Genomic DNA, 27742 nt, shown 5'->3' with positions numbered 1-27742 from the left:
TATATATATATATATATATATATATCACACACACACACTATATTGCCGGAAGTATTGGGACGCCTTTACACGCACATGAACATCAATGGCATCCCAGTCTTAGCCAGTAGGGTTCAATATTGAGTTGGCCCACTAACAGCTTAAACTCTTCTGGGAAGGCGCCCACATAGTTTAGGAGTATGTCTATGGGAATGTTTGAGCATTCTTCCAGAAGCGCATTTGTGAGGTCAGGTACTGATGTTGGAGGAGAAGGCCGGGCTCGCAGTCTTCACATCCTAAAGGTGTTCTATCGGTTTGAGGTCAGGACTCTGTGCAGGCCAGTCAAGTTCCTCTGCCCCAAACTCTCTCATCCATGTCTTTATGGACCTTGCTTTGTGCACTGGTGCGTAGTCATGTTTGAACAGGAAGGGGCCATCCACAAACTGTTCCCACAAAGTTGGGAGCATGAAACTTTCCAAAATGTCTTGGTATGCTGATGCCTTAAGTGCTCCCTTCACTGGAACTAAGGGGCCAAGCCCAAACCCCTGACAAACAATTGCTTCCACTTTGTTATAATACCTCTAACAGGTGACCGCAGAATATTTAGTAGCCAGGAAATTTCTCGGAACACCTGAATCCAATGATTTGGAGGGCCGTCCCAATACTTTTGGCAATATAGTGTATATATAATTTTTTTTAATTTTTTGTCCTTTTTCCAGCCTGCTAAGAAGTATGGATCAGTATTCAGCATACAGATAGGCACAAAGAAGATAGTGGTAATTTGTGGCTATAACACAGTAAAAGATGCTCTTGTCACTCATGCAGAAGAGTTTGGGGAAAGACCAGAGATTCCAGTTTTGCAGCATTACCAAAAGGGATACGGTGAGTTTTTGCTTCTAAATGTTTAAATTATGTTATAATTTCACTAAATTATATTATGTGATTTCTAATCGTATATATGTACATAGGAGGAGCCATATTGGCTCATTATATTCTCAAGTTCTACTTCCCACTATGGTTCTGCTTCACTTCTCCTTATATCAGTTCCAGGATACAAATAGGCAGAGTGACTGAAAACAATGCACTCCCTGCGTGGCTGGTAACTGATCTCAGGAGATGTCATGTGTGCTGAGACAGTAAGAGCGCCATCTAGTGACTAATCTTCAAATCTCCATGTAAAATATTAAAGCATTTAGTGCAGATTGAATATGTACATGGCACGTTCCCTACTAGGGAAGAAGCAGGAGGAGGATGTGTGCCTTCTCTGATTCATTAAAACATATTAAAATCTTTTAAACTTTTTACCGCCAGAGCGGGTTTTTTTTTGCACACAGGTTATAATCACATTTTAGGCCTGAAAATTACTTAAACCCCCCAGAGTTATATATTTCCTAAAATCACAGACCCTGTATGCTAAAATGGCGGCAGTTTAAAATGTTTACGTTACATGATATTATTATTATCCTGGATTTATATAGCGCCAACAGTTTGCGCAGCGCTTTACAATATACGGAAGACGTAATCACAATACAAATCAAGACAAGATGGTAAGGAGGGCCCTGCCCATTAAGGCTTACAATCTAAAAGGGAGGGGCAAGTGATAGATAAGAGGAGAACCATGAGAGAGCAGAGTCTTGTAGGCCAAGCGAGTGGAGTTTTTGAGGAGCAGCAAGTGGTCAGCTCTGTCAAAAGCAGCAGAAAGGTCTATTAGCAAGAGTAAGGAGTAGTGGCCATTGCTTTTAGCTTTTAGTAAGTCATTAGTGAGTTTTAGGAGGGCGGTTTCAGTGGAGTGTAGGGGCGAAAGCCAGATTGTAAGGGGTCGAGAAGGTTGTTATCAGCGAGGTGACGACTCAGGTGGTTGTAGATGAGGAGTTTGGAGGGAGAGAAGCTTTGTAACCTCCTCTCTTGTGACAAGGTCAAAATAGGAAAGTAACAAGTGTGATGGAGGGTCTGGTACATGAATAGGGGAAGGTGACTGCACAGTGGCGATCTGATCCCGAATTGTATCTTTTTTGTTTTTTTAAAATGAATGGCATTGTACTGGGCAGTGAGTGAGTTAGTGAGTGGTGGTGGTGGACGACATAGTAGAGAGTTAAAAGTAGAAAAGAGTTGACGAGGTTTGGATAAGAGTGTGTTAATGAGAGTGACAAAATAAGTCTGTTTAGCAGCACGGAGGGAGGAATTATATTTTAGGAGGGCAGCTTTATAAAGGGTGGAGTCTTGCAGAACAAAAAAGGAAGCAAAGATGGACCCACCTCAGAGTATAGGTGGTCCGAAGGGTTAACCAAGGAATGGGACAACCCGTATTATAAGGTATAGAACATTTGTTTATTCAAAACAATAGATAATTAGTGGATACAGCCAAAAGCTTGCTGTAGATGAGTTTAAAAACAGAAGATACTTTGAAGCTGTTGGTCATGAATATGACCATTGGTGGATTTGGGTTGACCTTCTATATTAGACAGAAAGCACAATGCAAAAATGACCATAACAAGCAGACAACCACAGGTCGGCTAGAACTATGAGGCTGAGTGATTTTCACTCGCCTCATAGTTCTCCTTTTAATGTTGCTTTAATGTAACTTTTCCTATTGACTTCAACTAATTTTGCTAAAACAGTAAAATTTTTGGCAAAATCTCCTGACTTTTGCCTACATTTTCCTCCTCCCAACTGTTGACTGAAAACATAAACATGCAAATATCAACTGCTGAATTTTATCTAAGTATAAAAATCTGACCTAACACAACGGCGGATTTGCTGTTTCTACTCCAGGTATACTATTTTCACGTGGAGACAACTGGAAAGTTATGAGGCGTTTTACCCTTTCAACTCTGAAAGACTTTGGAATGGGGAAGACATCTCTGGAGGATAAGATTCATGAAGAATGTGATGCGTTGGTGAATATGTTTAAATCGTTTGAAGGTTTGTATACATTCCTTTTAATAGAATACAGTCGGCACTCAAAGGACTTCCATAGTAGAACAGTATTGGTGTAATGGTTGCTTTTATTAAACCAATCCTTCTTAAGGCAACAGACACTGAGGGGGTCTATTTATAAGTATTCATTTTGGAATGTATCTGCACAGAACAAATGTTCACAGATACTCACAGAGAAAATGGCCCTGGAATAGTTTATAAATAGCCCCCATTGTAAGGTGCTACATAAATATAATTTAAATGACCACTACACGACAAAAGGCAGCCACCCATACTTTTAAATACTTATACCCAAAAATGCATTCAGTATCATGCTAGTCGGCCGCGCTGGCTGTCAAAATACCTGAACAATCTGATTGGATGCAGGCATTGTTCAGGTGTTTTAGGAACCAGCAGGGCTGACTTTACAGCAACAGTTTTTTTAATCCTTTTTCGATAAAGGTTTTAACTATATCAATAAAAGTTGATCATTGTAAGCAGTGGTGACCAGAACAGCAAAAGGTGGGTAGAGGAGACAGTTGCCAGACATGAGAGTGATGCTGGGCCGTCTACTAGATATAGGCGGTCCAAGGGTTACTTTAGAGATCGGGACAGACCATAAAGTGGTTTAAATGAGAAAGCATTTATTTAAATTTCAAACATAACAAACGTGGCCAATCTCTATTTATCGACCAATAAAAACAAAGTGAAAAAAAGAGTTGAACTGACTGTTGCTTTCGTATCCTTTGCTGGGACTATTTAGAACCTTATATACTGTGTGACCTTCATCAAGGCTTATGGCAGTCTTCCCGTTATTCTTCAAGGTGTATATGGCTCCTTGGATATCCTTCCCATATATAGTTAATTCAACCCGTGAATTGCGTGTGCGATCTCTCCACTTATGATACTGTGCCTTTTCTATTTTGTGTCAATATCTCTTGAGATGTTTGGACAATTCCTTCCCTTTATTTTTGGTTGTGTTAGCCTCCTGTGAGTGGATTTTATTCCTAATTAGTTCGCTGAGGATGTTTGGAGGTAAGCTATTTCCTTGTGTGATATCAGTGGTTCGGTTACACTCGTTTAGTGATTTTGAACTGCGATAGTTTGTTGCGGCATATGTTTGTGATGTGAGTCTTCCCTTGCTTTCTGCCCAGCGTATCTTATTTCATATAGTTTATCCGCTATAAACATAGTTTTTCATTTGAAAAAGTTTGTATACAATGGTCTTTACTCACATATCCAGGTCGCTGTCTCTTTTATGTATAGCTTACCTCTCCACTTGAAGGGAAATGGTTTTGTTTGTTTTAGCGAGGGAGACACGATCCAGCAATTTAATCCTTGGTACGGGTATTTTAAATTCTAGGGGATTCAAGGATGTCCATGTAGTGTTAGTTTAATGAATCGAAGATATCGTAGGCCATAAGTCAAGATATTTGATAAGGTGTATCTTCTCTGTTCGGGGTTTAGTCCAGGCATTGCATGTGTGGCGTCTACTCGTTTCGCCCCTCCCCCAGGGCTTCGTCAGGACGTACCACTACCTAGTATGGTGAGGTATATATGTTGTATCGTCACCTGTATGTCATCTTCTAATTAGCCCTTGAATGATTTTTCAGCTGTGTGATGATTAGTTCGGTATCAGTCAGTTCTTTTACTTAGTGCAAAAATGTGTTTAAAATTTGAGATTAATAGTTTGTGTGGTGGATCATAGTCACATCAATTCCAGGAGATTCTTTTTTATCCGATCAAGGTAATCATTTGTGAATGGAGTTCTCTTCTATCGTTATTATTTTTTAGTTAGGGCAGGATCTTTTTACGGGGTTGGTTTGTATGGAGTTCTCACAGGAAGACATTTAGGTTGAATTCATTATTCAGTCCATTGGGTATCTTCTCCTTTTGAAGGAGGATAGTGTCAAAGTCTCCTCTTCGTGGGGACAGGTTCAATGCATAGATCGCCTTTACTTTGAGACCCTCTGGTAATAGATTGGAGCTACTGCATCTCCAGAAGCGGGACACCCCCTCTTTTTCATGAAACCTCTATGACTAAAGAGTCATTTTTTCCGTAGGTTTTGCTTCGGTTGAGATCGCTCAAACACCCCATATACGCTAAAACTGAAAACAGCGCCAATACCTCAAATCGGAGGCATTTTTACTGCTTGAGATTGAATAGTGGACGAAATCAGATCATGGCCTATACTTTAAGTAACGAAATTGATGAAGAAATCAAGGAGGCTTTCAGAAGAGAGAGTCCGCAAGTACAAGAAACGGAAAACGCAATACGAGGAAAGTTCAGACAACATAAAAAACTAATTATCAAACATCTAAACAGAAAATGGGATGTGATGTCTCTGGAATCGTACGTAAAAGCAGGCATGATCCCAAGGGGATTGAGAGACAAGACAATACCAGCCGAACATCTTCAAAATGATAGATTTCGGGAAAAATGGAATAAGCAATGCACTGAACACGGCCTTGCAATTCTGAAACTCATAATAGAGGAAGAAAACATCCAGATGCAAGAACTAGAACAACAAATCGAGGAAAGTGCAAAGACACTTGAACCTCTAAAGGATCTCGAATTTTTTAAAAAATCCAATGACACTCTAAAACGAGAAGTAGAACGAATCCAGAAAAGCTTGAGACAAACCAAACAAACTAAATATCAAAGGGACATGGATGACTGGGAAAGAGGGGATCCCTTCGATCTAACACAAAACAGAGGGAGAAGCCTCCAGAGAAGAAGACCTTTCAGAAGCAGGGAAAGAAGGACAACAGGCCCATCAACAAGCGAAAGTGAAACAGACATTCCAATGAAATCGGTGAGTTTTTTAGATATGAGAGAGGATGGACAACCAGTCCGGTTAAAAAACCTAGGAAGAAAAGAAACCACGGAAAATCGAAACCAATCGGCCCAGAACAAAACCACAATGAGAACAAGAAGCCGCAGATAGGAACCCTGGGCACGATAGGGGAAGGGGGACAAGCTAGAAATGTAATTAATCTAACAGAATTCCAACTTAATGAACACCATATTAACCTCTTGAAGCGGGGACTGTCCTCTCCAGCAGACGGCATGGACAAATTCACTACTTTTAAAGATCTCAATCTATTCCTAAGAAGGGTATACCTTAGATACATGCATACATACAAATAAAGGAGATAACATCGACATCCCGGCAAGAAACAGCAAAAATGACGAACTACTCGACTTACGGGCACTCACAGACCTAGAAGAACTGTTAGAAGAAAATCTACAATTCCATGAAGCGGAAGAGAGGGAAGCAAAGAGGACAACAACACTCAAAGAGAAATCCAGAACAATGCCAAATATCCTAAATAACAGACATCTAGCTCTATTCAGAGAACTGGTCCAGAACGACCTGAAATCTGTCGACTGGTCAGAAAGAGGGAAAGATAACCTAACAAAACCGGAAAGAAAGGCTCTGAAAGAACTGAAGACAATGCCAGACATTGTAATAAAAAACAGCGACAAAGGAGGCAACGTGGTCCTACTTCCCGAATCAATGTATGTAGCAGAAGTAAAACGACTACTACAAGACACGGAAACATACATAAGACTTAAGGAATCCCCTTTTAAAAAACTGGTGGCAGACTTTAATTTCAAGATCGAGCTAGCCTCTGAAGCATCACTCCTTACGAAAAAGGAACTCAAATTTCTGAGGATAAAACAATTCAACATCCCGACCTTTTATATAATACCCGAGATTCATAAAAACCCGAATAACCCCCCAGGAAGGCCAATAGTGTCGGCGGTGGGAGGACCACTAGAAAACTTAGGCAAATATCTGGATGCCCTACTCAAAAATATGGTACAAGAACTACCCTCATATGTTCGCGACACGAAAGATGTCCTGAAAAAATTATCAAATATAAAAATAAGTAAAGACACATTAATAGTAGGGATTGATGTTGAGTCGCTATATACATCGATACCACACGAATATGGAATAAAAGCGGTCGAATATTTCCTACAAAAACACCATATCGAGATGGCCCAACAAAATGAATTCATAGTTGAGCTTTTGGAGTTCGCCCTGGAGAATAATAACTTCCAATTTGAAGGGAAATACTATAGACAAATAAGAGGCACGGGAATGGGAGCCCCTTGGGCACCGTCCTATGCATGCCTACATTTAGGCATGTGGGAACTAGAAGTGGCACATAAACACCCATTATACCTTAGCCATGCACAGAGCTGGCTAAGGTATATAGATGATATCCTTCTACTATGGAATGGGGATGAGGACCAACTTAAAAAATTCATTGCGGATCTCAACTTGAACGATATAAACCTAAAGTTCACATTTCTATACAGCAAAGATCAGCTCTCGTTCCTGGATCTACTGATCGGAATAGATGAAGACGAACTGACAACAAAAACATATAGAAAAACGACGGCAGCTAACACTCTTCTGCACGCAACAAGTCACCATCCTCCAGCCCTGAAACAAGGCATCCCGACGGGCCAGTTTACGCGTATCAAAAGGAACTGCAGTAAACAGGAAGACTATAAAAAGGAATCCCAAGATCTGTATAAAAGATTTAGGGAAAGGGGCTATCTGCCCCGAGTACTCAGAAGGAGCAGGCGTAAAGTAAATTTTGTTAAAAGACAAAGAAACCAATAACCGTCCGAAAAAAACTATACAAGAATGATTACCAAGTACGGTGCGAGATGGGAGAATCTAAGGGAAATCATGAATAAACACTGGCATATCTTCGAACTATGCCGGACACTTTCTGAAATAGTAGGTCCAAGACCCCTACTCGCAGCAAGATGAGCTCCAAATCTCAAGGATACCCTAGTAAGCTCAGAGTTTAGGTCAAAACAATCCAGCTGGGAATCAACAAAGCCTAATGGAATGTTTCCCTGTGGGAAGTGCAGAATATGTCACCTAGTGGACAAAACAAATACGTTCTCGAACACAGACAGCACAAAAACCTACAATATTACTTCTTTTATGAACTGTGATACCAGTAAGGTTATCTATCAACTAGAATGTCCCTGCCGTAAATATTATATCGGAAAAACCAAAAGACCACTTCGAATCAGAATTGGGGAACATCTGAACGATATAAGAAAAAGAGACAAGGACAGCCTGATAGCAACCAACTTCCTAGACCTACACGGAGGATCACCAGAGGGTCTCAAAGTAAAGGCGATCTATGCATTGAACCTGTCCCCACAAAGAGGAGACTTTGACACTATCCTCCTTCAAAAGGAGAAGATGTGGACATATAGATTAAACACTCTGATACCCAATGGACTGAATAATGAATTCAACCTAAATGTCTTCCTGTGAGAACTCCATACAAACCAACCCCGTAAAAAGATCCTGCCCTAACTAAAAAATAATAACGATAGAAGAGAACTCCATTCACAAATGATTACCTTGATCGGATAAAAAAGAATCTCCTGGAATTGATGTGACTATGATCCACCACACAAACTATTAATCTCAAATTTTAAACACATTTTTGCACTAAGTAAAAGAACTGACAGATACCGAACTAATCATCACACAGCCGAAAAATCATTCAAGGGCTAATTAGAAGATGATATACAGGTGACGATACAACATATATACCTCACCATACTAGGTAGTGGTACGTCCTGACGAAGCCCTGGGGGAGGGGTGAAACGCGTAGACGCCACACATGCAATGCCTGGACTAAACCCCTAACAGAGAAGATACACCTTATCAAATATCTTGACTTATGGCCTACGATATCTTCGATTCATTAAACTAACACTACATGGACATCCTTGAATCCCCTAGAATTTAAAATACCCGTACCAAAGATTAAATTGCTGGATCGTGTCTCCCTTGCTAAAACAAACAAAACCATTTCCCTTCAAGTGGAGAGGTAAGCTATACATAAAAGAGACGGCGACCTGGATATGTGAGTAAAGACCATTGTATACAAACTTTTTCAAATGAAAAACTATGTTTATAGCGGATAAACTATATGAAATAAGATACCCTGGGCAGAAAGCAAGGGAAGACACACATCACAAACATATGCCGCAACAAACTATCGCAGTTCAAAATCACTAAACAAGTGTAACCGAACCACTGATATCACACAAGGAAATAGCTTACCTCCAAACATCCTCAGCGAACTAATTAGGAATAAAATCCACTCACAGGAGGCTAACACAACCAAAAATAAAGGGAAGGAACTGTCCAAACATCTCAAGAGATATTGACACAAAATAGAAAAGGCACAGTATCATAAGTGGAGAGATCGCACACGCAATTCACGGGTTGAATTAACTATATATGGGAAGGATATCCAAGGAGCCATATACACCTTGAAGAATAACGGGAAGACTGCCATAAGCCTTGATGAAGGTCACACAGTATATAAGAGTCTAAATAGTCCCAGCAAAGGATACAAAAGCAACAGTCAGTTCAATTCTTTTTTTCCACTTTGTTTTTATTGGTCGATAAATAGAGATTGGCCACGTTTGTTATGTTTGAAATTTAAATAAATGCTTTCTCATTTAAACCACATTTATGGTCTGTCCCGATCTCGAAAAAAAACCCTTGGACCGCCTATATCTAGTAGACGGCCCGAACCTCTCTTTTGTTTGATGTACTTTCTGGTTATGGATCAGATAAGACAGACCGAAACCTAAGGGTAATAGATTGGAGCTACTGCATCTCCAGAAGCGGGACACCCCCTCTTTTTCATGAGTGATGCTGCCCTCTGCAGGCTCTGCATCTCTCCATCTGACTCTTTGCAACCTGAGGCTGTGATGATCGGGCTCCGCTCCGGGCCGCCTCGGGCGCTGACTGCGGTGACGGCCGCTCCGCGTTCCACTGTGGAACGCAGAAGCCGCTCGACTTCCTGATTGTAGGGCGAGCGGCTTGCGTTCCACGCTGGAATGCGGAAGTCGCTCGTTGTGGCCAGAGGTTCCTCCCACTTACTGGGGCTATTTAAAGCCCCAGCTGAGGCAGTATGGCGTTCTATGATAGCAGTCTGAACGCCTGCTGCCTCTTGAACCCCTACAAGGACCTCTGCACCCTGCTGTAGTTCCAGACCTTACATCGCCCGGACTCACACCCTGCGGCTGCTCTGCCACTACTGCTGCAAACTGCAAGTATAGCTCCAGTTGGAGCCTAATAGAGACTGCCTACATATCCTTCATGAATGCTCCCCTGCTGGACTGTATTAGTGTCATTTAACACAGGGAAAACGGTTTTGCCTACCTACAGACCTGTTCTGTACTACTACCAAGATACTCAAGTGCACCATTTACTTAGCGAATATTATATCCTCTGATGCTATGAAGTAATAGCATCACTAATTCATTTTTGTTGATTACTGGCTGTGATGCAAGAGTCTCAAACTCCCCCTTAAGACTGGGAGCGACGCCTGAGACTCACGCCTGAGAAGCCTAATTCCCAAATCTCTGTACACCCGTCCGCAGTTGCGCTCCACACCGGAATCCCTTAGTAGGCGTAACAGGATCATAGAACCCCTTTTTCACAAATAAAAGGAAGAAATGGAGCCAGCGGAGTTGACACATGGTCACACTATCCCAGAGGGTGGAGACGTTGACCACCTCCATGCAGGACCTACAAGTGGAGAACCAGAGGCTGCGCAATCTGGTGCATCAAACCGCAGACGCAGCCCGGGTCGTGAGGGTCCTGAACCCAAAGTATGTGCTCCGGAACCTTTCCTGGGGGACAGGAAAGAATTTCGTCAATTCATCAGTTCCTGTAGGTTATTATTCGACCTACGTCCCCGGACCTACCACAACGACCGCATAAAGGTCATGACCCTAATATCCTATCTAAAAGGGGAACCTCGGGCCTGGGCAGAGACCTACCTGCAGGAAGATGATGATATATTAGATTCCTTCCCCCACTTCCTGGAGGCTATGGCTCTTCTATATGAGGATTCCAGTAAACAGTTAACTGCTGAAACAGCGATAAGGGGCCTCAAACAGGGACGAAGACCAGTGGAGGACTATATCGCTGAATTCAAGCGATGGGCCAGAGAGACGGAGTGGAACAACATCAGCCTCCGCAATCACTTCCGCCTCGGCCTCTCGGAGGCGTTGAAAGACGAAACAGCCCGTGATGCTCTGCCCCACACCCTGGAGGAATTGATTCACCGTTCCGTGACGATTGATCGTCGTCTCCGGGAGAGAAAGGCCGAGAGGGTCTACAGCCCTCCTACACCATTCAGAAGATCCCGATCCCCGCAAAAAGATGAAGCCATGGAGGTCGGAGCCCTGAGGGGTCCGCTCTCTTCAACAGAGAAGAGTAGAAGAAGTTCCCTCAACCTATGTCTCTACTGCGCATCGCCAGATCATGCGGTAGCTACATGTCCTTTGGTGAAGAAGAAGAAGACTGAAGGTAACGTCTTCCACATCTGTAAACTTTCTCCTGATATAGGCCGACTTAACCCTTACCTCTATGTCTCTCTCACCCTACAGTGGGACCTAGAGAGGATCGTCGTTGAGGCGATGGTGGATACTGGGGCCATCGGTAATATCATCCACCACACCCTTGTAAAGCGAAATAAAATACCTCTCGTGTTAAAGAACAAACCAGTGTCAGTAAGTTTCATTGATGGGTCCACATCACCTTCTGGCCCCATAACGTCCCACACCCAGCCACGTGTGGAGAGGGGCATACCGAATACCTTGTGTTCGATGTGATCCCCTCTCCGATGTTCCCCATAGTGTTGGGTTTGCCATGGGTGACTCTTCACCATCCCACCATACTTTGGTCAGGGGGAACAGTGCAGTTAAGGTCTCCGTACTGTACAGAAACCTGTTACCCCGTCTCTCCTATTATGCTAACCGCTTCCAAGGAACTACCACCTTGTCTCAAGGAATTTTTAGCAAACAGTTGACAGAGACATTGCCGCCTCACAGGCCCTATGACTGCCCCATCGAGTTAGTCCCAGGCAGTCCCATCCCTTCGGGTCGCGTTTACCCTCTCTCACAACCTGATTTAGAACATCTCAAGACCTACTTGGATGAAAACCTCAAGAAAGGTTTTATCAGACATTCCACCTCCCCTGCCAGTGCGGGGATGTTCTTCGTGAAAAATAAGGATGGGGCCCTGCGGCCCATAATCGATTACCGAGGGCTCAACAAAATAACCGTTAAAAACCGGTATCCATTACCACTCATCCCTGAACTCATCGAGAGATTACAGACTGCCCGACTTAACACAAAATTGGATCTCCGAGGAGCATACAATTTAATTCGAATATGCGAAGGGGATGAGTGGAAGACCGCTTTCAAGACTAGGTACGGTCTTTTCGAGTACACTGTGATGCTGTTCGGGTTTGGTAATTCTCCTGCCACTTTTCAACATTTCGTGAACGACATCTTCAGGGACCTGTTGGATGTCTGCGTCATCATATACCTCGATGACATCCTAGTGTACTCGAACTGCCTCGCTGAACACCGAAAACATGTCCGATGGGTGTTAGCGCGCCTCCGAGCCCACTCACTGTACGCCAAGCTCGAGAAAGGTGTCTTCGAACAGTCCGCCATATCGTTCCTCGGATACAGCATCACCCCCGAAGGCATCCAAATGGATCGGTCTAAAGTTGACTGCATACTCGAGTGGCCGTCACCAAAATCCAGAAAGGCCCTTCAGAGGTTCCTAGGGTTCGCAAACTATTATTGGAAGTTCATCAAGAACTTCTCCGAGATAGTTAAACCCCTGACGAGATTGACCAGCCCCAAGACACCCTACTCCTGGACCCGAGAGACACAGGAGGCCTTCGAGGATCTTAAACGTATGTTCACTACCGCTCCCATCCTCCAACTCCCTAACCCCGATTACCACTATGTCCTAGAAGTGGATGCTTCTCACCTCGCCCTAGGAGCCATTCTATCACAGCATTCATCACACGCGGAGCCTCTTCACCCAGTCGCCTTCTACTCCAGAACGTTGAACACCGCCGAAAAGAATTACCCCATCGGCGAGAAAGAGCTACTCGCCATTAAAGATGCTCTAGTCACCTGGAGACACCTCCTGGAAGGAACCAAACACCCCATTACCATTCTTACAGACCATCGCAACCTCCAGTACCTCCAGACTTGCAAGACCACGTCGGGCCGTCAAGTCAGATGGAGTTTATTGTTTGACAGATTCGACTTCCACATCTCCTATCGCCCCGGATCAAAGAACGGGAAGGCCGACTCACTTTCCCGCATAACTGAAGTGGCGGAAGAACCCGAACAACCTACCTTTCTGATTCCTCCTGAGCGATTCGTAGGACTCACCCCACACCTGCTGAGAAACGCTCCTTCCTCCGAGGACTTCTCTCCTCCAGCTGGACTCACGCAAGGAAACGATGGTCTGTACTTCAAAGGAGAGAGGGTATACGTACCTCCCACGATGCAAACCTCGGTGATCCGTCACCTGCATGACAACCCCCTAGCCGGGCACCCTGGAGTTACCAAAACAGTAGATCTGGTAAAGAGGAAATTCTGGTGGCCTGGAATGGCCAAAACCATCTATAACTATGTAGTTACCTGCGAAGTTTGCGCTGTGGCTAAACACCCGCGTAGACCTCCCTACGGACTTTTGACATCTCTTTCCATACCGAAACGTCCCTGGGAGGCCATCTCCATCGATTTCATCGTAGACTTACCCCGTTCAGGGGGGTGCAATACCATCATGGTCACCGTCGACCGGTTAACTAAGATGGCACACTTCTCTCCATTAAAAAAACTGCCTACCTCCCAAGAGACGGCTCAAACCTTCATCAGCCAAATCCTACGATTACACGGCCTACCAACCCAAATCGTATCCGACAGAGGAAGCCAGTTCGTGTCCAAATTCTGGAGAGCGTTATGCCATACCCTTCAGATTGATCACAGGATGTCCACCGCCTATCACCCTCAGACAAATGGTCAGACCGAAAGAACGAACCAATGCTTGGAGCAATATCTCAGATGTTATTGCACGCATCTCCAGGACGACTGGTATGACCTTCTTCCTCTCGCAGAATTCGCTCATAATAACGCCACCAACTCATCCTCTCAATACACACCATTCTACGCCAACTACGGATTTCACCCAAACAGCCTACTCGCCTCTTTCACACCAACCAATGTTCCCTCCTTACAGGATTACTTAACATCATTAGAGGAAACCTCCGTGAACTTACAACTGAACCTGAAGACCGCCCAAGACAGGCAGAAATGGTTCTACGACACCCGTCGGACTAAACCCCCAGACCTACAAGGTGGGCGACAAGGTATGGCTGTCTACTAAAAACCTTCGGGTCAACGTGCCTTCCCGCAAACTGGGCCACCAGTTCTTGGGACCTTTCTCCATTGATAGGGTCCTAAACACAAATGCAGCCCGACTCACCCTTCCACCTGACTGGCGTGTTCACCCGACCTTCCATGTCTCACTGCTTAAACCTTTCAGGCCGAACCCTTTCCCAGACCGAACACCTCCCCCCTCTCCTCCTGTCGAGGTGCGTGGTGAGACGGAGTACGAGGTCGAACGGATATTGGATTCCCGGACAAGGGGCTCTTCCCTCCAGTACCTCATACGGTGGAAGGGTTACGGTCCATCAGCTGACTCTGAGGCAGTATGGCGTTCTATGATAGCAGTCTGAACGCCTGCTGCCTCTTGAACCCCTACAAGGACCTCTGCACCCTGCTGTAGTTCCAGGCCTTACATCGCCCGGACTCACACCCTGCGGCTGCTCTGCCACTACCCCCCATATGACCCAAAGAGATGCCACCTAAGTCAACAGCCTCATTAAAGGGACAGCTCTGAATGTAAGCACCCTTGGCTATGAAAGTTCTGAATTTTGCCTCCTTGGAAAGTCATATATTCTGCTAGCCTTCTAATGCTGTTTGTTTTGATTTCAGGCAAACCATTTAACAATACTATGATCATCAATTCTTGTGTGGCCAACATAATCGTGTCCATAATACTTGGTCATCGCTATGATTTTGAAGATTCAACCTTTAAAAGGCTAATGAGTTTAATCATGGAAAACGCTAGGCTTTTGGGAAGCCCCATGGCCATGGTAAACCCTTTCTGCTGTTACTTGATTAATGATTTGTTTTAAACGATATGAAACTGCCCCACGTTTTAGGGCACCAAGGGGCATTCTGATAAATGGAGGCTGTGTTTATCACCTACAGGGGCCTTCTATAGAGTTGTAGGGCAATTTAATAGCATTAGAGTCATCCACCAGTTTGCATTATGTAGGTGAATTCTGACCAGACCTTGGGCAGTGATTCCTTGGCCAAACTCTCTCTTCTACCTCAACTCCCTATTGCCCAGTAAAGCTGGTCATCACATTTCCTGGTCAATGGGAGGTCAAATAGGTTAGGCAGTTTGGGGAGGTGAGCCAGAAGTCAACCTTCCAATCTGTATTTTGAATTTGCATATTAGAACTGCCTGGGTTTTGTGGCTCCTGGACTGCTCTCTTATATATGTCCTAACCCTGTTACAACAGTGTAACCACTTAATGCAGCATTGCTGGGCTTTATTCTGTGTCACTGCATATATGCATCATGTTTTGTATCATCTTGTAACAATATTTATTTATTTATTTTTGATGGTATGCCTCAGCTTGCTAAGAGTCGGGTGGAGAGATGCAGAGCCTGCAGAGGGCAGCATCACTCATGTCTGGCGACTGTCTCCTCTACCCACCTTTTGCTGTTCTGATTGCCTGCACCAACCCCCCCATTACCCCACCTTAGGCGGCAAATAGGCTAGGGTCACCACTGCTTACAATGATCAACTTTTATTGATATAGTTAAAACCTTTTATCGAGGTGCATCATGTCACATGCAGGTTTAAGACATCACCCATGAGCCCCCCATGGCAGCACCCAGCTCCCCATACCTTTTTTTTTTTTAACTAAAAATTGGCCTTGAAAATAGCAGAAAAAATACAATGTTACACTTTAAAAAGGGGCCATGAACTATGTTCGCAGTATGGAGATTTGTTGATGACCTGCTCACAATTTGAGCCCAGACACATTCACTCATCACTTTTCCACATGTCCTATCTAGATGGTGATTGGATTCTGATCACTGCCATCCAGGACATTTATTAGTGAAAATATGAGCATTAAATAGGCAAAATAGAATAATTTAGCAAGGGAACATAGATATTCAGTTTAAACATGGCTAAGTTCTATTTTGATTTGACTTGCTTCTTAGTTTTTGAGCTGCTCTTTAGTAGCTACAGACAGTATATTAGAAGAAAAGCAGTTGAAACACAAATGAATGTCTGTCTGCATGTCACCGCATGTACATTTTAAATGCATTTCAAGTTGAAACTATCATTCCTGCTTTATGAATTAAAATGCCCATTAATTACATAAAGTTAATAAATTCAAATGTATGTAAAACCCCAAATATATTTTTTAGGATTTTAATCTTCAGCTCTTTAAAAACTTTGTTTTTGGTGATTCTGTTGCAAAGTTTCTTAACTGCTTCAGGCTTTGGATAGATTGAGGAAATAACATTCATCCCCAAAAATTCTCCATGGGATGAATCCTGGCCTTTCTGCAATTATTCTTGGATAATAATTCAATGATTAGTACCATTAAAGGGTACATTTTGGTGCTTGCAATGTTGTTCCATAGATTTCTTATCTCCCACTCTTTGATTAAAACTTTTGTACAGAGTGTCTCAAAGTGGTGTTGAGGTATAGAGCCTCTTTCTTTCCTAAGGTGGTTTTACCCTTTAACCTCAACTAGTACAATGTTCATCCATCTCTTTGGTTCCAGGTATCAGAAGGAGATTTCTCTTTGTTGTTTGTATGTACCACATGCTTTGCATGTCTACCTTTTATAGCCACTGCTTCCATTAAAAAGACTGACTCTCTTTTTGTCGTCCCTGATAGGACCTCATAAAGGGGAGCCTGCTTCCCACTCCACCTTTCTCGGTGGCTCAGACAGATCGTCTTTTAAGTTATGGTCCTAAGGATCAGGTTGCACCTTTTCCTGTCAAGGCACACTTTACTAGATCTGCAAGTGCTTCTTGGGATTTGTCACATACCTTGGTGTGAGCCCGGAGTGATGAGAAAGGCCTCCCCTTGTAGCTCTCATGATCTGAGCACCCCTCTAGGTGGAACAGAGGGTGTACAAACAGAGAGGGACACATGGGCCTGTAGCTGATGCTGTAGATGGCAGGGTTGATGATGCAAATATCTGAATCCCAGAAGCAATTGAAAAAAAACTGACCATCAGATGAAGATGTCAGCAGCGAGTGGTGCAGCACCAGAGCAAGCAAATGAAGCCGAGTCTGAGACAGATCAAGTCAGTAATTTGCAGGCAGGCAAAGTACAAAGTCAGGAGGTCAAGACGGTCAGGAGGCAGGCTCAGCAACGTGCGAGCAGAGGTACCAAGTCAAAATCCAGAAGAATGGTCAGTGGGTAACCTGGAGTCAGAAGGCAGGCAGCGAACAGGGTCAGGAGTCAAGCCGGGTCAAGCACAGAGTCAGGCAATAGCAAAGGGAACAACTGAAGATGTCTCAGCATTGTGCATTTGCAACAGGCATCCTTAAATAGCCCAATTGGCGCCACTGGCAGGAATGGGCTTGTGCGCGCTGTGACTTACAGATACACGTGCATCTCTGTTCATATGCACATGCATGCACAATGTTGACAACGTAATGCTTTCTTTGCGCATAATATGCACAATGGCTTGTGCACCAGTACATGTAAAAGCTGCACTTTGAACACCGACTGAACTACCCTGACAAGATTTTTGCCATTGAGCAACTGTTTCCCCGATTTGCAAGGGTGCTATCTGGTCTGTTAACACATTTTATACGTTTTAGAAGATGAATATTCGGGCCTTGTCTGATGCTAGCTTTGGGTGTAAAGTCCTTTAGGCAGCTATTGAACTGCACACAGTCCCTAGTTTTTGTGTGGGCCTGTTAGCATTTTGTTGCTGTTGCCCACCCCTGAGATGGGCTGCTTTTAGATGTCCCAAAAGTCTCTGAATTCATATGTCCTTCAATTAAGGCTAAATACATTTGGATTTTTGTAATTACCGTAAAATCGATTTCTTGTAGTTTATTAAAGGACACAGGTCCCTTCTCTGTGTCTATGACCTGAGGCATTCTTGGAGTATGAGGGGCTATACCAAGCTGATCACTGTTTTGTTTTGTTTGCCAGTGTCCAATGTTCTTGTAAGCAGCAGTAAAACCCAACAATTTGAATACTTGAGTCCCTCAAGAAACTAGAAGATATAGATTTACAATAAGTACAAAAATCCATTTTTTGTGCTTGTTGAATATGATATTTGATGTCATATTTTTATGTCATATTCATATTCTTGTTCTTAGGGTGAAAAGTTTAAAAAAGGAAAAATAGCTTCCGTTCTTGCTTGAAACTCATAAATGTATTTAATTAGAAAGTTACAAATGATTACAAAATAATAGCATAAAACTAAAGTATAGAAATATGTAGATGTATTAATAAGTTCTTGTGTTTAAAATGTTAGTCTCATGTCTGTGTGTCTGTGTGTCCCTCCATGACCGCGTGTGTCCGAGTGTGTGTCCAGCCAGTCAGCGTGTGTGTCAGTGTGAGTCCTTTGTGCTCCAGTCCCCCCCCTCCTCTCCTGCCATCTAGGTCCAAGTGTAATCTGAAACTTTAGACAAACCATAAGGTTTCAAGGGGGATGGGAATAGAGGATTCTTGTGTTGAATGCAATAATACATTCTAATAAACTATATAATGTTACAAATACCAATATTTATACATAATACAATGTTCTTTCTTATATGAATAACTTAATCAAGAAATATTGCAATAAAGAGATATAATACATACTTTGTAAACACTTCATAAACTTTGATTTAGAATATTTCACAGTCTTTCTTGATAATAAGGAATGTGGGAGGTTCTAAGCATTTCTGCTTGATCAGTAACAGATGTATAGCAAATACAACCTGAACCACAGACTCTAATCTCATTGCGTATATTCCCATACTGAACAAATGTATATATAGAAAATCAATCATCACTTATGTTCATCACATGCATACATAATACCTATATGAATAATACCCTTTAACAGTGCTTTATATATATTTTTAAGAATGAAGAGGAATGAACTCATCCCAGTCCAAAAATCTAACATGCAGTTCCAGCTTGAATTTAAATCCAATTGAATGATTTCAATTGTCACTAAGTCAGAATCTAATATTAGATGCAGAGATTATTCGAATTCCGCAATATAATCAGTTGACTAATGTGGGTGCAGCTGCACGAGTAAGGTTTGTTGAAGGTTGTTGCAGGGGTATTGTTGGGGGGGGGGGGGGGGGGGCGTTTTGGGGGGGGGGTGGAAAAGATATATATTCAAATGGAAAGCTGCTTCTTACCACCTTTTAGTGCAGGAATGTCCATGTCATTTAAGAAGCCAGTGGCTTATTCACCTACCACTGTCCACCAAAAAAAAAACAAGATTTAATTTTTAATTGACTGTCAACTTTCCTGGGTAAATTATGGGACCTGCCTTTGTCTCCTCCTTTTTGCAATTTTTAGATGCCTGCCTGTTACTGGCTTCAGTAGTTTCTGAGTCAAAGCAATTAAGCAAGTGTAGCAATGGTGGTTCCTCCTACCTGTTTAGTCATTACCGCCACCATTTTCAGCTCCATCAATATCAAAATGTCTTAAAGTAAACAGGCTCGAGTCTCTAGGGACTTTTTAAGTATATACACTGAGTGGCCAGTTTATTATGACCACCTGACGTTTGTAGGCAAATTAGCTATAATTTTGCGCTGAAGTTGCTAGAGGGCCAGACCATTATAAATAGGAAAGCAGGTTGTTTACCACGACAGTAGAAGTGATTTTTTTTCCTGAAGATACGGGGAAACAACGCGATTTAACAGCCTTTGAACGTGGGATGATTGTTGGCGCTCGGAGCCATGGAGCGAGTATCAGCAAAACAGCAGAATACGTTAAATGTTCAAGAGGGGCTCATTGTTAAAGTGTTTAAAGACCGGACTGTCAGCCGAAAATCTGGGTCTGAACGTGCGAATTGTGGCCGTCAGCGACTAGTCAATGTTAGGGCAGAATGGAGAGTGGCAAGACTGGTACAAGACAACAGATGGGCAACAGTGCAGTGTCAGATTCCTCGCATCACCTTTCAACATCTCGTGGAGTCACGAGGCGGCCCAACGAAGTACTGATGGGGTGGTCATAATAATCTGGCCACTCAGTGTATTGCTCAGTGGTAAAAACTCGGGAGAGAGGGTCATGGGTTGCAGAATACCTGGAAGCACAAAAATGGAGAACAGTATCTTCTTAAATAGCAACAGTAATAGCAACATGTCCTACAAGAGCAGCTAAACATAGATTCTTGAACAGAGAACACCCAGGAAAAATCTGACTCTATAAGAGCAGTCACAGTCCTTGCCGTGCACTGGCTGGCTTCTGTTCCTCTGTGCATGGTACCTGAGTGAATCGTTCTTACAATGTCCAGATGGCAGCTCCTCCGCGACACTCTCCAGCAAGAAGATGCTTTTCCACCTCAGCCTCCATAAAGTAAAAGATCCAGCCATAAGTTAGGCCTCCAAGCCCCCAGCACATGCTGAGGACCATAGTCTCACAGACCTCCTACCATAGAAAAGCTCCAGGAAAAGGTGTTCCCAAATATATATCATCTCCGCCACACATACTTCTGAGCCAGTCTGCTTAGGGATTGGCCAGAGTCAGATGCATATTCATAACCTGGTAATTGACACTCCTACACTGTACTGTATACTGAGGCTCCATCCCAGTAACAGGTGGAATTAATTAATCTACCAGGCGTAGGGAAAACTTGCAGAACTCAGAACAATTGTTGCCCAGACTGACTACAGTCCAGCAATAAACACACTAAATTTAATAGTGACACAATTGCACACAGCAGGGTCGCTACACAGGCAACAAGTGAAGTGAGACCCACTGGCCTGCATGCAGTAACATTTTTAAATCACCAGGGCAGCCATACAACTAGGATTTTCAGGAGATCAGCAATAGCAGTCCACATTTTGTCTTATGACAGGCTTACTTTTAAACTTTAAAAGTATTCAGAGATAAATTGCTTTAATTCATATCAATATAATATTCTGTTTTCTTTCTTTTTCTTTTAAAGTTGTACAACACGTACCCGCAAGTAATGAGATGGATCCCTGGTGACCATGCAACCACTATCAAAAATGGTTTTGAATTTCAAAGCTTCTTAAGAAATCATTTCTCCAAACATAATGGCCAAGTGGACAGAAATGACCAGAGAAACCTGATTGACGCATTCCTTATAAGAAGGCAAGAGGTATTGTAACGCTCAATGTTGTTTGTCAAACTTTAATCCTGGTAGAACTATAACTTAGTACCCTAGGGATGTCATTGTGTGCCTATCCCACATGGGATGCCCTGCAAACCATTTAAAAAAAACATTTTTATCAAGTTATGATATTTAGAGATTGCAGCAATTCTCAAGGAACTATTACGGTAACATTATTCATATGACTAAGAGATGGACATGTACAATGGTTTAACAATTTGTAGACCTAAGCTAGTTTTCCATAATCTAGTTCTACCTGTCCAGAGACCTTTCATAGAGCTCTGGGGCTCTGGGATACTCCCAGCTCCCCAAGTCGAGCTCCAGAAACGGATGGTACCTTCTGAGCTTTTCCTCAAGTCTCATGTCTCAAGCAGCAATACAGAGGTTTTACCAGTAAGCACCTCCAGTCACTCTCAATGGACACCAAGGACATCTCCAGGAATACACCCCAACTACCAATAACAGCCTGATAGCTTTTTAATATGGCCAGGTGTTGCTCTAGGATACTAACATTACACTCATGCTCCCAATTATGGTTCCTTCCCTTTTTTGTACAGTCCAAATTGGTTGTTTAATTGAAACACAAAGTACCAAAATGAACATGGTTAAATATCAAAATCTTTATGCATGGTTAAAAAAAAAAGAACTCTCCGTGGCTCTACTCTCCTCTCACCCCTCCCTTCCTCTGCCTTTCTCTCCTTTCCTGTCTTCCGCATTACTGCTCCTCCTTATTCCTTCGTCTTGTTACTTCTTTTTAAGTGTTTTCTTGGATGCCTCTCCTGGCTCCCATGCGATTGGCCACCCAAGTGGACTAATCTATCCTGGCACTTTTCAATGACATCACTCCACATCTACATTATTTTCTATTACCCAAATTGCTGTTATTACTGGTTTGATAATTACTATAACTGGTCACTTTCAAGCGATTTATCTTCTGCCATAACTTTGATTCTATAGGTCACATTTAAAGTGCCTTTTCTCTCTTTTATACATTAACACTTATGTTTTTTTTCTGTGTTTTCCCTCAAAAAACACTTTGTGAAAAAAAAGGACTAACAAATAATATTTTTTTGCATCGAATTAACATGTTTTCTCTTTACTTTTAGTCAACAAATAACTCGGTCCGCATATTGTCCCTCTTTCTTTGTCAATAACTTAAATAGGTTCCCCTTTAACAAAGCATCCTTCATGGAGTATATATTGACCACCTGGGGAAAATATAGCACACTCACAGTGCTCTCCCAAGTTGGGGGTGTCATTAATCCGATCCGTCCACATGACGGCTGTTGTCTTCTCATTTCCTCACTGAAAATAAATGACAGCTACACTCTTTTCTAGGTCTCCAAGACAATTCAATTTCATCACCTGCGCTCTGTTGGAAATACAACAGTATACTGATTGTATTACTGACTGCAATATGTCTTTTGAGCTGTAGATGGCAGTATAGTGCAAGGTCAGTCTCTCTATATACATGCTTATCTATGATACACAGGAAGTTTTAATATATATTTATTCCTCACAATGCTGTATTCCGATATAATATTCTTCTAAGCAATTAAAACTGAATTCAGCATTCCTCAAGATCTCAGTGCTTCATCTAAACACATAATCAACATGCTCTCTCCTTTTAAAGTACTGCTGACAGCTCAGCTTGCTCCTGACTGACATGAACATTAGGCAATCCTAAGCAAGAGCTGCACAATATGTCTTAAGTAGATTCTTACAAACACGGCTTTAGGACGCTTTTCATTACAATGATTATGTTTGTTTTTTTAAATTGTGACATTGTGATCTCTGCCCTGCCTGTGCCCTAGGAGGCCACCCTTTCTGCCATTTTACCTTTCCTACACATTTATTTAGGCCTTATGGTGGGGAATAGTTTACACAATTCATGGCCCTGGCCCATGGATCTTTAAAGGCCATAAACTCTTATGTGACCATTGAGACCCATTACATTTGTGGAGGGCAATTTCTGACCCCTTTCAGTTTCTCAGCATAGCTGGAAAAGGCCTTGCAGAGCAGGCTAAATTCACTAAGCTGTAACCACTGTTTTTTGCCAAATGGGTTCAATCCACAGAGCTTTAACAAAAGGATATGGACCTTTATTTTAGCCATGTGGCTTTAATGTTCAATTTTCATTAGACTCCGCTGAAAATATCATAAATCTCTGTTTCAATGGGCTTTTGTTCACTTCAAGCAGATTTTACATTCCCAGGTTTACAGTATGGGAGTGCAAAACCCACTTTAAGTAGGTCAAATGCAAGTCAGAAGGAGGCCAGCTGCACATCAAATGCAACTGTCAGTGAATTTTAAATCTCCAAAGTGTCTCAAACTGATGCCATTGAGACAATCCCACAGGCCCTTATCCTGGTGTGTTAGCTTTGTAAATTGAAGCTAATGATAGTTATTTTAAGTGATGAAAGACAATTGGAGCTGAAAATAACAGATGACAGGCAAGGACTAATAGAGCAACGAGGGAAGTTCTTATGCTCACCACCATGTGATTAGTGCTCTAATCTCTAAGTGTGGGGCTTTTGGTTGGTACTCCCCAAGGGATCCAGAAGTAAGTACTTGCTAGGTATACCATGTGATGATTAATCCATGACATTAAATGGACCATTTCATTTGAGGACCATAGAGTAATCTTAGATTGAGTGGTGGATTACCAGCATACCAACTGAGCACCTTTTGCACCATTCTAATTTAAAGTAACACTAAACGCATGAGTTACACCCTAAAATGCATTCAAGTACCTTAAAGGAGAACTATGGGGTCAGTTTTTTGGCTTTTGGCTTTAATGAAGGGTGCATTTCTCTTTACAAACTCTAGATAGCAACACAATACCATGAGTGCCATCTATGATCAACTATGTCGAAAGGTCAGACTATTTTTGACAAGCTTGGGTCCAGTGTTCACACAAGCGCTCCTCTAATACATTGGAAGACTACTAAACATGTGTGTTTCTTTCTTGGGCAATAATCTAAAGGTGGCCATACACTGTACAACCATCGCAAGACCTTAGTCTTGCGATGGTTGTACAGGGATTAAAAAAACGTACGATCTGCCTATCTTGGACAGGCAGATCGCACTCTCGATCATCGCAAGCCCGCCCCCCTGAGGGGCGGGCTTCCGATGACCGCAATGCTGAACGGGCAGTGTGCGCGTGCGCACACTGGCCTGTTCGGCATTTGTCTTCTGAGCACCGTTCTAACCAGCCGAGAATCGTACGACTCCCGGCTGGTTTTCGAACATGCTGGTTCGACGGAAGACGTGGGACCGTACAGTAGAAACGGTCGCACGTCTCCGTTCACACTGCTCGATTCTCGTACGATCACGGGATTTCCCGAGATTCTCGTACGAGAATCGAGCAGTGTATGGGCACCTTAAATTGGCCATATATACCACAATAGGATCTATTGAGTGCCTCCATACCCATCAAAGTTCTCTAAGGAATCTCCTATCTTAGCAAATGGTAATCTATTTACATACTGTACATAATGTAACATATAAATTAGAAGGATCAAAACAATAACGGCTCCGAATGATATCCTCTTATGTGTGTATTCTTTTAACAGAGGCAGCCCAGAAAGAAATTGATACAGTGATTGGTTCATCAAGACCAACATGTTCTCACAGGAAAGAAATGCCCTATACAGATGCTGTCATTCATGAGATACAAAGATTTGCCAATATTCTACCCAACAGCCTTCCCCATGAGACAACTACAGATGTCACCTTCTGGGGATATACTATACCTAAAGTATGTATGCATGTGCAATAGACAAAACCTTTCACTCTCTCTTATTTATCTCTACCTTACAAGCCTGCATCAAAGTGACATTTACAACCCATCACAAAAATGTAATATATTGCAATTCTTAGAAGCGGTGGCTGCATTTGTTTTTAGTTTTTTCCTTTTATTTCACCTGGTGATCTGGCCAGTAACACAATTCCTGTTAAAAAGTGGCAATGCTCTTTCACTGTACTGGATATATGGAGGAGCAGAAGTCTCACCCTAGGACAGGACTATATCTCCCCCCTATGCTTTTCTCCATAACATGGTTGAGGTTTTCTGTAGTCCACTTAATGGACTGTCTAAATTAGGAGTTTAGGCAGTCCATCAAAAAGTCCATTAAGAAGTTAATCAAGAAGTTTAGACGGCCCATCAAGAGGTTTATACAGTCCATCAAGACATGCATCATGAAGTTTAGACAGCCCATCAGGAAGTCTATCAAGACGTTTAGACAGCTCATCAAGAAGTTTATATATCCATCAAAACGCTCATCATGAAGTTTAGACAGCCCATCAAGCAGTTTAAACTGTTCATCATGTCTAATTACTGTTGTGCACAAGGGGCCTAGGGTGTTATATCTGCTAGGTAAGGCACCTTGCTGCCCAGGTCACTTGACCCTTTACTTCATCCTGCTACGCTCCTTTACTTATATAATGACCAACCCTTTCCTCTCTCCCTGCCTGCCTCTTCACTCTCCTCCCTTTTCTTACTCATTTTACATTTTGATCATCTTTTCCCTCACTCTCTCTTTTTCAAATATGCCCCAAAATAATACCATCCAATAAATCAAACTTTATTTCAGGGTACTTACATTATCCCATCACTGACATCTGTTCTACGAGATGAGACTTACTTTGAGAGACCAGATGAGTTTTACCCTCAACATTTTCTCAATGCCAATGGACAGTTCTTAAAGAACGAGGCTTTCATGCCCTTCTCAGCAGGTAATATATTGAGTATAATTTTTCAGGGCTTAAAAGAAGGAACCTAAAGTGTGTGTATTAAGAACAATTGAACCGCGCTAGGGTGTAGAACTAATGTACAGTATGTTAAAACTCTACCGCGACAAGCTGCAGCACTCACAAAAGGGTATGCACTTTCAATCGTAATAAGATCATCTGCGTTGCGCTAACTACTAGATTACTAGGCACAGCGCAACACAGATGATCTTATTAAAGTGTATGTAAAGCCAGTACTTTTTTTTCATCCTTAGATACAGATAGAGTGGTGAAGAGTTAGAGCTCCTGTCCCCATTTGGGAGAATCATCCCAAATTATGAACTGAAATAGAGGGGGGATCTTGTAATTGGGACACTTGTTCCATTGACAACTATCTCAGTGGAGATCTCCCTTACCTTGGAGAGATTTACTCTCTCTTCCTGCTGTGGCTACAGGACAAGCCATTCATAGTTCATTGAATGAGCAACTATTTGGTAAGTTGGCATGCCTGCTGGGTCTCCCTCGCTATCCTAGCACCCAATGATGCTGTGCATCATTAGGCACTAGGATGCAGATGGTCCCACCACAACCCACAGCATCATGCTGTGGGGCCACCAGCAATGTAGCAATCAATAACACTGTACAGGCCACAAACAATGGTGGAACAATCACCATAGCAACCCAGGTGGCCGCTATGGGGCCTGGCCAGGACATCCTCCTGATGCCGTGCGGGCCGCCTGGGTCACTATGGCATCTCAGGCTGCTGGCTGTCACTGGCGGCTGTGAGAAGGAACATGCTGCTGTTCAGATCACTGACAACCTGATAGTGATCTGTGCAGTGGCGTGTTCCTCCTTACAGCAGCTCCTGAGTCAGTGACAGCCAGCAGCTGCGGAGGGGGAGGCTGGGACTAGCATTGGCAGCGAAGAAGGAGGTGGGGCCTGGTGATGGAGAGAGGAGGGCCCAGTGACGGAGGAGACAGGGCCTGCCAGCGACCGTGGAGGAGGGAGGTGGACAGTGGATCGGGGTTGACAGGTAAGAGGGATTGACTAGCCCATCTGAGACCCTGCAGAGCCCACCATGGAGAGTCTATGGTGGGCTATGCAGGGTCACTCTCAGGTGGGTTGTTTGGGATATCAGGTGAGCGTAACGAAATCACAGCACACCATAGAAAATTTTGCTATGGGGCCCTGTGATTTCTAGTTATGCCCCTGGCCACAAACCATTATTGGTGCTATGACATGGATGACCCCACAGCGTCACTGGTTGTTATAACGCACCCTGTCTATGTGCTACCAACCAATGATTCTGTGCAATCCAGCCACTGGTGGGTTGCACAATGTGATTGCTTGCTAGAACACAGGCAATCCTGGGTTTTGTTCGCTTGGACTTTTGCAAAACCAGGATTTCTGTATTAGGTTTAGCGAACATCCAAGGGAACTGAATCCAGACACTTAGCCAATCACTGCTCCAGTTCATATGCTGATATGTAAGGTTATCGGTTATATATAAATTAACGTGACTTTGGTTTGTACCCTTCTGGGCAAGTATAGGTCATGTTTGTTTTATCTGTCCATTTATTAGGTAAGAGAAGCTGTTCAGGGGAGAACTTGGCTAAAATGGAGCTGTTTCTCTTCTATACAAGACTGATGCAAAACTTCACCTTCCAGGCCCCTCCCGGAGCTGTTCTGGACCTCTTCTGCCATGGGATTAACCACACCTCCACAAAGTCACATGATTTGTGCCATACCCTGGACTTAGACAGATTTAGTCACCTGTTGGGGTTAATTTAAGGTGTAGAGA

At 43.0% G+C, this 27742-nt stretch overlaps 1 pseudogene; it reads left to right on the top strand.

Annotated features, from left to right (window-relative positions):
- Positions 1-686: 686 nt before the first annotated feature.
- Positions 687-27700, top strand: LOC108800993 (annotated as a pseudogene).
- Positions 27701-27742: the final 42 nt, after the last annotated feature.

The sequence above is a fragment of the Nanorana parkeri genome, unplaced genomic scaffold (assembly GCF_000935625.1).
Source record: "Nanorana parkeri isolate BGI_ZX_2015 unplaced genomic scaffold, ASM93562v1 scaffold2191, whole genome shotgun sequence".
In the NCBI taxonomy this organism is placed as follows: domain Eukaryota; kingdom Metazoa; phylum Chordata; class Amphibia; order Anura; family Dicroglossidae; genus Nanorana; species Nanorana parkeri.
This window is presented reverse-complemented; position numbering and strand designations above follow the sequence as displayed.